This window comes from Musca domestica, unplaced genomic scaffold (assembly GCF_030504385.1).
Source record: "Musca domestica strain aabys unplaced genomic scaffold, Musca_domestica.polishedcontigs.V.1.1 85, whole genome shotgun sequence".
Lineage (NCBI taxonomy): Eukaryota > Metazoa > Arthropoda > Insecta > Diptera > Muscidae > Musca > Musca domestica.
This window is the reverse complement of record NW_026712418.1, coordinates 1,920,593-1,930,596: the sequence shown is the minus strand read 5'-3', so window position 1 is coordinate 1,930,596 and position 10,004 is coordinate 1,920,593. Positions and strand designations below refer to the sequence as shown.

The following is a 10,004-nucleotide window of genomic DNA, read 5'->3' as shown; positions in this document are numbered from 1 at the left end:
GGGATTTTTGACTAGTCAAAAATGTATCGAGTAATCGATGTTTCGATTTTGATTTTTTCGATAAAAAAATAAGGAATAATGACATGTTCACACGAGCGTTTGAATAACATTGCTCTTTCTGCGAATTCTTAATACCATGTTCCCATTGCTATTCGAATTCTTTTATGAATGAACCAATTCAGGCGGCGACAGGTTCCAATGCTAACGCCACTTTAGTAATAACAGACCATATTGGTCTGTTCCAGAACTGCAAAAATGTAAAAGTTTTTACTGCGATAACCGATTTTCCCTTTATGATATCGAAAAAAATAACAGAACTAGTACATTCCTGCAGGTTCTGGAACAGACCAATATTTACCATGGTTAGTACAATAAAAAAGTAAGGTAGAGCTACCAGATGATTACATTTTTTTCTAAGTGCGCACGACTTTTGACAATTTTGTATATGTATTTATTGTTTTGAAAAAAACGAAAACAATATTTTTTAATTATCAAAATTTGGAAGAAAAGTACTTTACAGGGCGCACATTAAGGATATTAACCAGTTTTTCCATGGAAGTGAAAAATTGAGCAGTTTGGATCATATTTTTGAAAGAAAATCCAGGTCATTTTAAAAATGAGGAAAATATCAAATAAAAGAAAACAACTTGTTGCATGTATTTTTAAATATTGCTAATAGTAGTCGGGCATAGCATCATGGCTCCATTTCTGTAGTTTTATTGTACCATGCACCATCAAAATATCTTAAAACAAAAAGGCTGCACTGCAATTATTTATTACATGGTGCAATAAAAACGTTAGATAGAGCTACCAGCTGATTACAATCTTTTCTATGTGTTCCCGACTTCTACCAATTTTCTGTATGTCTTTATTGTTTTAAAAAATAAAAACTTAATATTTTCAAAATCAATGATTGGAAGACGCGTAAATTCCGAGATGGCCATTGAAGCTATTTGCCATTTATGCCATGGAATTGAAAGATAGAGCTGTTTAGATCATATTTTTGAAAGAAAATCCAGGCAGTTGATTCGTTTTTCCCGCTGTTTAAATGATTTTAAAAAATTGAGGGAAAGTATTGAATAAATGAAAAGTACTTGCAAATTTGACAGGAAACGGGCATAGCCTCAGTAGTGGAAATATAAAATTTTGATATAAACAAGTAAAAAAGATGTAACTTCGGCCCGGCCGATCTCTGAATACCCTCACCATTTGGAATGACTTTGGCAATTCTGTTAATATCTTAAAAATACCGAATGTAGCCGTTGTATTAGGGTCTATACGATGATGTGGACCTGTATAGGCAACTTTTGTCAAAAATCATTAAAATATTGAAATGCGAAACTTGAATAAAAATTCGGTGAATAAGGTGGGTAAAATTATCAAAATACCGAATGTATGGAGGTACCGTTACATTGGGGCTAAACGAAGATTTGGACGTGCACAGACAATTTTCTGTCATAGGCTGTAGCACCCATTACGAACTTCCATACCAAATTTGAAACATTTACGCTGAATACTGTCGCTTAAATTACCAAAGTACCGAAAAAAGGGAGGTACTACGCATTTTCAATACCAAAAGTCCTGCAGACATAATACACATTTGAGTAAAATTTTATCAACCTACTTCATTTTGTTCGGAAGCTAGAGTGATTTCCACGGACGGACATCGCTAAATCGACATAAAATTTTATTGAATGATATATTTTTTTTTTGCCTGGCTTAATATGCCAAATTAATTTGTGTTCCTCTATTCCAGACCCTGCAGAGCAAGAATCTTCTAACGTAAACGTGGATAAAATCTTTAGATAAAATAGAAAAATTATTCAAAATATAAATAATATGGATGTAGAAAAGAAAGGAAATTATACTTTAATTAAATATAAATTGTAAACTTCATTATTGGTGATAATCATGGTAGAATTAGGACAGTAAAATTTATTCAAAATTTCATTTCATTTCTCATTGTCAAAGTTTACATTTATAAACCCATTGCATACACAGAAATCAGAGATGGAAATTACAGAACATGTAGAGATGGATTTCAAATGTCAATTACATAGCGTATAGCATGTAATCGTATTCAAAAATCTAGTGGATATTATTTGACGTATGTGCTATGGAATTGGCATGGTAGAAGAATACAGGTAGTCACATCGACACAGCTGCTGGAACAACCAATCTGTCAAACCAATTTTGGAATTAAAATTTTTGAATGGAAAATTTTTCAAATTTGTAAAATATTTTAAAAATACATATAATAACAACCTATGATCTGCGTCGTATTGGAAAACATATACAATTCCACTATCTAAACCTGAAGAAACATTTACATTTTTTTACATATTAATGTTCCCGAGCTTTGATTCATCTACCTGTATTCTGCGTTCATCGGAATTGGCATTTGAGATCGAGTGGATTTCATAAATTTAGAAGTACTTTAAATGAGCTATAGTTTACAAATACACAGTTACGATATTTGTTATATACGGTAAGATTATTACGCATTATTACGATATTTCTTTAAAATGACGATCAATCATTGTGTGAACTTCAGTGTGAATAGGTAGTGAAATGGATTATGCCTTTGATATTTCCTCTGTTCAAAAACCTGCCAGAATCTACTTATTCTGCTGATAAAGAAAATATCGGTTATCGTGATAACATTTTTTTTCATTCTTGTAGGTTCTGAAATAGGACAATTAACAATTTCCTTAGGAAATTCGTGACAAACAGATGGCGCTGACTGTCATTTTGCCTTTAATATTTGTCGGTCGTACTAAAATCAATTGTAATCGGTCGACGTGTTGCACCAAGTCGAGTACACGAATGATGTTATTATGGTCGTGGATGAAGAAATTAAAGCAGTGGTGTGAATCTTCGGTAAGTTCGGTTAATCACACGAATGATATATTAAATAAATTGTATGAAATTATCATAAACTTATGCATCATTAGACGAAGAAGGGGAGGCTACGCTTACTAAAACTAAACTATTTGCATGAAATTACTAATGTTTGCACCAAGACTTACAGCGCATTCACATTCAATTTTAAGTCCAGATTAATCATCATAGAAAAATTTTAGGTTGACTTAGTTCAATTATTAATTAATTATTTATAAAAGAACAAAGGAGCATAGGGTTAGCTCCTTTGTTCTTTTATGAAGAAGCCAACCAATGACTTAAGCCATTCAAAGAGGCGTTTTATGTATTCTCACCAACGAATGACTTAAGCCATTCAAAGAGGTGTTTTATGTATTCTCACCTTTATAGTTTTTTGCATGGTACGATTACAAAGGTAATCACATGTAATCATACGATTTTACAATTTTTCATCAACGCTTGCGAACATTGATATATCAAACATTTTAAAATGTTTTGTCAAAAATAATGTTTTCTTATGCGACGCAAATCGGAGATTGTTATGCATTTTTCAATATTTTTTACAAATTTCAATAAATTTTCATTCAAAATTTTCAATTCCAAAATCGGTTTGACAGTTGCATCTCAAAAAGGATTAAACAAAATGGTGATTTTCAAGTCAAACTTGTAAATATGGTACAAAATAGTAGCACACTAATATTTGGAACACAGCTAATATTTGGCTTGTGTCTTAAAGTGAAAAGTCGACAAAAAATCGATAATCTCCAAGTTAAAACCCGATTACGATAAGTCTCCTTTGCGATTTTCACCACAAACACAAATCAACATTGACTTTTTGGGGTATTCAACGCCAAAAGTCGACTTACGTATCCCTAGTGGTCGGTCAAAAACAAAAGGCAGCAGCGCAGCTGAACGTTTCGCAGGCTGGCGTATTTGTTATTTTTTTATTGTTTATAAATTTAAAGGAACATAAAAACCAATATGACCAAAAAGTGAATAAAAAAGCAGACGGAGAAAGATCTATTCGATTAAATGTTTGTAATAAAATAAAATGATATTGTGGTCAAAATTCAAATCAATTTGAAGTTCGCATAATTAGTGTATCCCAAAAAGCAAAAAAAAAAAACGACAATGACGACGAAGGAGTAAAAACATAAGTTTTGTATCGACTCGGTGCATTTTTTCTATTGGAAATGTCGAAATGTATTTGCTTTTATAATAAGCAACAAATGCACGTTTGTCACACACATGCATCGGTTCAAACAGAACATGTTCAAGCAAATTGTGATTTTGTGAGTCTCTAAAAGATATTTGAGAATATTTCATGTATTTCTTTTCCCCATTGCTATCGGCTGATTTCCCCACTCACTCCTATCCTTGTTGCCGTGTGTGCAATCACAAAAGAAGGTACTTTCCATTGGTTGGAGCTGGGTGTTAATTAAATGATAATTACTGCGCGAAAAAAGTGAATTAAAAAAAAAAAAACAACTTCATTGGACTCTGGTCCACCATCCATCTATTCCATTTCCGACAGTGTTTATATTTGTCATCATCCTCCTCCTCCTATTCGTTCATTCGTGCAATGTGTTAATGAAGAAATATAACAACAACAACAACAAAAAAAAGAAAAAATTATGGCAATATTTGTTTCTGTAATCTATTTGAAATTAAGTCAAATCTCTTGCAATAGCCATTGAATAAGTGTTTGTGTGTGTATATGTGATCAGAATAACAAATAATTAAGTCCTAACAAAAAACCACCAAATCTCCTCCTTATATGAACAACAACAACAACACCAGTAACGTCAATTGTTTAAGAACAAGAACAACAACAAATACAATATTTGTAAGAAATCAAGTGGGGGTTTTCATTACCCGCCTTCTCAAAAATACATGTGTATCTCTCTCTCTCTCCCTCTCGCTCTCCCTCTTATATGCTCCACATTCGGATTCAATCTTAAACAATAAAAAAAAATGTATAGTTTTAAATTTGCCCAAATCAATGTGTGCCTCCATAAAGCAACCGCAACAACAACAGATTTTAAAGAATATCAAAAGCGTTTGTGTTGTCCGAGCTGTTCACATTTGGGCGAAACATATCAACATTTTACCCAGAAAACATTTTGAGAATTTACAACTGCTAGCCATATGTCAAAATGTCCAAATCATGATCTGGTAAAAACTCTCCGAATAAGAATTGGAGATAAGATAGAGGGAAGATATAGAAGTAACAATCTTGAAAAGCTGTAAGTTCGGCCGGGCTGAACTTTGAACGAATTTGGCAACTTAAAAAAAAAAAATAAAATCTGTTAAATATTCTATTAAAATCTTAAAAATAACGAATGTAGCCGTTATATATAGGGTCTAAACGACGACGTGGACCTGCATAGGCATCTTTTGTCATAAGCCATTACATTATTCAAATGCGAAACTTGGAAAACAAAATTCCGTGAAAAATGTCGCTAAAATCATCAAAATACCGAATATAGGGAGGTACTATGATATGGGGGCTAAACCAAAACGTGAACGGTACCGACTATTTTCAGTCTTAGGCTGTAATATTTTTTTTGGGTGCTATACGAAGACGTGGACCTGCATAGACAATTTTCTGTAATAGGCTGTCCATTACGAACTTCAAATCCCAAATTTGAGACAATTCCGGTGAATAATATCGCTAAAATCATCAAACTACAGAATATCGGGGGTGTCGTCATATGGGGGCTATACCAAAACGTGGACCCACATGGCCCATTTTCAATACCAAAAGTCCTGAAAACATAATATAGAATTGAGTAAACCTACCTACTTCATTTCATTCGGAAGCTAGAGTGATTTCCATAGACGAACGGACATCGCTAAATCGACAAAGAATTTTATGCTGATCAAGAAGAGGTGTTAGAAACGGAATGACAAACTTAATAATGGGATCTATGTCTGGGAAGAAGGACAGTAAGTCGTTATATCTTATTCCTCATCATATAGTCTATATTAGTCAGGAGCACTGTTATACCATTTAGAGGTCAGATATTTGATACTGCAGTAGCTAGTTAGTAGGCCTACCGCGATTCTTCGATTAGTCGTGCTAAGTAATAGAAGACCTTCGAAAACTTGCAACCGGGTTCGAAGTAACACCTTCTATATCATCAGTGAGAGACTTTTGTAAGCAGATGGCATTATAGCTTTACGGTGGTCTGACTGTGAGCTAATTCATCAACGATTTCAATAGCCACCATGTTGCTATGTCATGGAACCCAACAAAGCTTAGTGAATTCACGTATATCTAGTGGGGCTTTCGATTTATTCGCACTTGACTTGATATATATAGTCACTCTTGTTATCGCATAGTTGTCTTACTATTTTTGCTGCCACCTTGATTACAAGAATCTCCGCCTGAATAAAACCCAGCATCAAGACTAAATGAGCATCTAATAAATTGATAAGGGCAGAATATGGTGTCTTTATCTATCTTGGATTTGTCTGTTTAAATAGCCAGACCGTTCAGAGAAGCTTAGCCATCAGCCCAAGCGTCCCTATAAGGTATTGTTACGTCAATGCAATTGAAGTCGAAAAAGGTGGACATGTAACCACATTCACCTAAAATATTTAGTCTTATTGGGTTGTACAGGATTCGTGCCTTCCTCCCGCTTGTCAGCACAATCCTTGTTGCTTGAAACATTGACAAAAGATCCAATAGCGGGAAGTTTAGCATCATCTTCAATGCAGCTTGGGAAGTGCTCTTGAGAGCTCCGTTTGCTCTGTTTGAAACAAGTGATGCTGACGTTTAGGTTTCTTCTTGACGCTGCCTTTTTGGGGATATACTTAACTATAGCCTTTTCTTCCCGTGAATTGAGACGTCTACACCCTCCTGAAAGTTTGTCTAGACAACCGACGATATTCGGCTGCTTCAGATTGGGGTTGGACTACATTGGCGACTGCATCAGTATTAACGCTATTCAGACCTGCCTGATAGGCTTCCTGATCCAGGTGCTCTCTTTGGATCATTGGAGCTCTCTCGCTAGATTATGCAGGTCGTTCCTGAAACGTATTGGTGGGGAGTTCTATCCACCAATGGTTACGATGGCCCACATGAAGGCATATAGCTATGCTGACGAAATAGGTGTTCACCTTAACATATATGTTATCAGCGACAGGACCCAACGCCATGATCCTACAATCATCCGCATAGGTTACGATCTCAATGGCGTCTGTTGGGCGCGGAATTCCGGAAAGTTAGAGGTTAAACAGTGTCGGTGATATTACCCAACTTTGGGGATCTCTCTGTACGAGGATTAGACTTCTTGTTCCGGAATTCCACTTACGACTGGCGTTCACACATATAGTTGATTATCCAACGTTTCAAACTTGGCCACGCCCTCAAACATTATGTTGTGGGAATGGCGTGTAATGCTGTTGTGGTACTATGTTGTTGACCGGATCCGTGCTGATGGTTGGCCACTGGAGAGAGTCTTTGATACGGTCGATAAAAGCGAAATTGATCTGTATGAGTCGCCTTTGGTGACATCTTTGTCTGGCTTAAGTAGTGGGACCATCCTGCCCATTTGTTACACTCCGGGTACGATGTGGGTGGCTAACGACAGGTTAATTACTTTAGTAAGATACTCAATTCCCATGTGGCCAGCGCACCACTTTTCATCAGTCACCGTTACATTGTCACTGCCTCTGGGATCAGTAGGGCTCTCATTCGCTACTCCCACTGGCACTTCAGAACTCTTAATGTTCATTCGCTAGTCCCGCTGCCTCTACTGGAAAATTAGGTCTTATTTTGGGTATTCGACCAGCAGAGATATAGCGAGCGGCTGCAGCTTTGATGATGCCCCGGAAAATCCATTCTGTATCCGAACATTACAAAGGATGGTCATTTCACTAAAGCGAAGCTTGGTAAAATCTCTGAATTTTGGCCTGTGAGCTTGACAGCGTTCAGAGATTATGAAATCTGGCTATCTGCTTCTGGAGACGATTATCGCGAAACGCAAGAAAAATTCTGGGTTGCTAAGCCACGTAATTTATCAGACCGGGTCACAGTATGGATATGTCTGTGACGCTCTCCTCTTATTCGGATTGGTGTATCCTCGTTTCCCAACGCTGATCCCCTCTGGTTATTACCTAGGATGGAATGCTACAACTCATGGCGGACACTAAAATCCCCTAGACTTCGCATCATGGTATTGGTTGAGGCAACCAGTTATCAACGAAGCTCAGTTACAATATAGTCGGTAGCTCGTCTTCAAACTTGTAACACTTTTAACCCAAGATTTGCCGAATGTCCGCGACTGCTTATTTAATTCGCAGCAATATAGTATATTTACTGAGCTTTCTTTCCGCAACCTGTAAACGGGTCCAACAGCAAACAGCTATGTTTCCCGAAGGCAAGCTGGGCGCACAAAAAATCTCAAAGTCAGTTTCCGATTTCACCCAAAAATCCATCATCCAAATACTCTTACCAAACTTAGAGCAGTTTCAATGATCGACAATATTTGTCAACTCGTTTTAAAATGCGTCAATCGGAATATTTTTTATCACACTTCGGTCAGATATTTGACTATGAGATTCGAGGGGACGTTAGAGATGCCTATGAAGGAACAAAGTACTATTCCAATTAAATTTTTTTATAACAAATTGTATGTTTGCTGGGTGCATAGCACATTTCTAAATTGTTGCGTCGACTTGCCTTTCAGTTCACCAAAGTATCCAGATAAGAGTGCGGGTATAGTTTCTGAAAAAGATTCAAATCAGTTTTTTTTTTCTTCACTTCTCTTGATCTCGGTCACATCGCACTCATTTACTTACTCTCTGCCTCTTTTTCTTTCTTGAGATTTTCATCTGATGCCCAAGCGGATTTAAGTTTGTTTTTCTATCTTATTGTTGTTGTTGTTGTTGTTGTTGTAGCAGCTCATACATATGTGTTCGTTTGGTTTCCATTTTCTAACTCAGTTCAATCCGGTTCTGCCTCTAAGTCCAGTCTCAAAAAGGATGCAACCTGTGTGGGTTGAGTCCATAACGAGACTGGAGTTAGGTGAGTAGGCTTGGCTGGGCAGCGAAATAAATGCAGCGTGTCATGTGGGCCTGTGCCACATGCTGGGCAGATGTTCTGCACTTCGCCGTTGATCCGGGCCCAGTAGGAATTTAGGCGGCTGCACCATCCGGATCGTAATTGAGCCAAGACTACTCGGGTTTGTCGGGGCAGCTCTCGTTCTTCAGCTGCGACGGGAGGGGGATGGTCTCCTAGCACAGTATTCACTCTATATCCTTCAATGGCTTCTGAGACCGCATTAGAGTGAATACTATTCAGTCCCGCTTGATAGGCCTGTTGATCTAGAGGCTCTCTCTTATACCTCTGTACCTCTCTCTCTAGATCATGAAGGTCTTTCCTAACGTGCCTGGGCGGAGGTTGCCTATCCACAAGATGGTGATTTGGATGGCTTTGTCTATAACACCCAAGCAGGTATTGCATTGACAGCATTTTGTTATGCTGTCGCACCGGTAAGACCTTCGCCTCCTCATGTAGGTGATCGACGGGTGTCATGAGAAGGCACCCTGTTGCGGTTCTAAGGGCGGCATTCTGGCAGGACTGAACATTTTTCCACTGCGTAGCACTGACGTTAGCGGACCACACTGGAGCCGCATAGTTTACCACAGACCGGCCTATCGCGTTGTAAGAGGTCAACAAGGTCTCCTTATCAGCTCCCCAAGTACTGCCGGCCAGAGACTTGAGGACCTTGTTCCTACTTCTAATCTTGTCGCAGATAGCTGTGGTATGCGCGGACGACTTAAAGAGGCTATCGAATGTGACCCCTAATACCTTGGGGTAGTTGGTGGTCGGAATAATAGCACCATCGACCTGCACATTCAAGGATAGCCCCATCTCCGCAGTCCATGTGGTGAAAAGTGTGGCCGTCGACTTAGTGGCGGATATCTTCATATTCCTCGCAGTGAAAAAGGCGGTAAGATCAACAAGGTAAGCGTTCAACCGATCGCAAATGTCATCAATAATGGGTCCGGACGCCACGAGCGTACAATCATCTGTGTACGTAATAATCTCTATGCCGTCTGGAGGGCGTGGAATTTCAGAAAGGTAGAGGTTAAACAGTTCCGGAGATATCACC

At 37.9% G+C, this 10,004-nt stretch overlaps 1 protein-coding gene across 2 annotated transcripts in view; it reads left to right on the top strand.

Moving 5' to 3' along the window:
* The first annotated feature begins 3,752 nt into the window (after positions 1-3,752).
* Positions 3,753-10,004, top strand: part of LOC101894606 (uncharacterized) — a 78,597-nt gene continuing 72,345 nt past the window's right edge. The window contains exon 1 of one of the 2 annotated variants that reach the window (XM_059131377.1): positions 3,753-4,172. The gene's annotated coding sequence lies outside the window, so the exon portion shown is untranslated. The remainder of the gene's footprint in view (positions 4,173-10,004) is intronic. The other variant, XM_059131378.1, reaches the window with a different exon arrangement.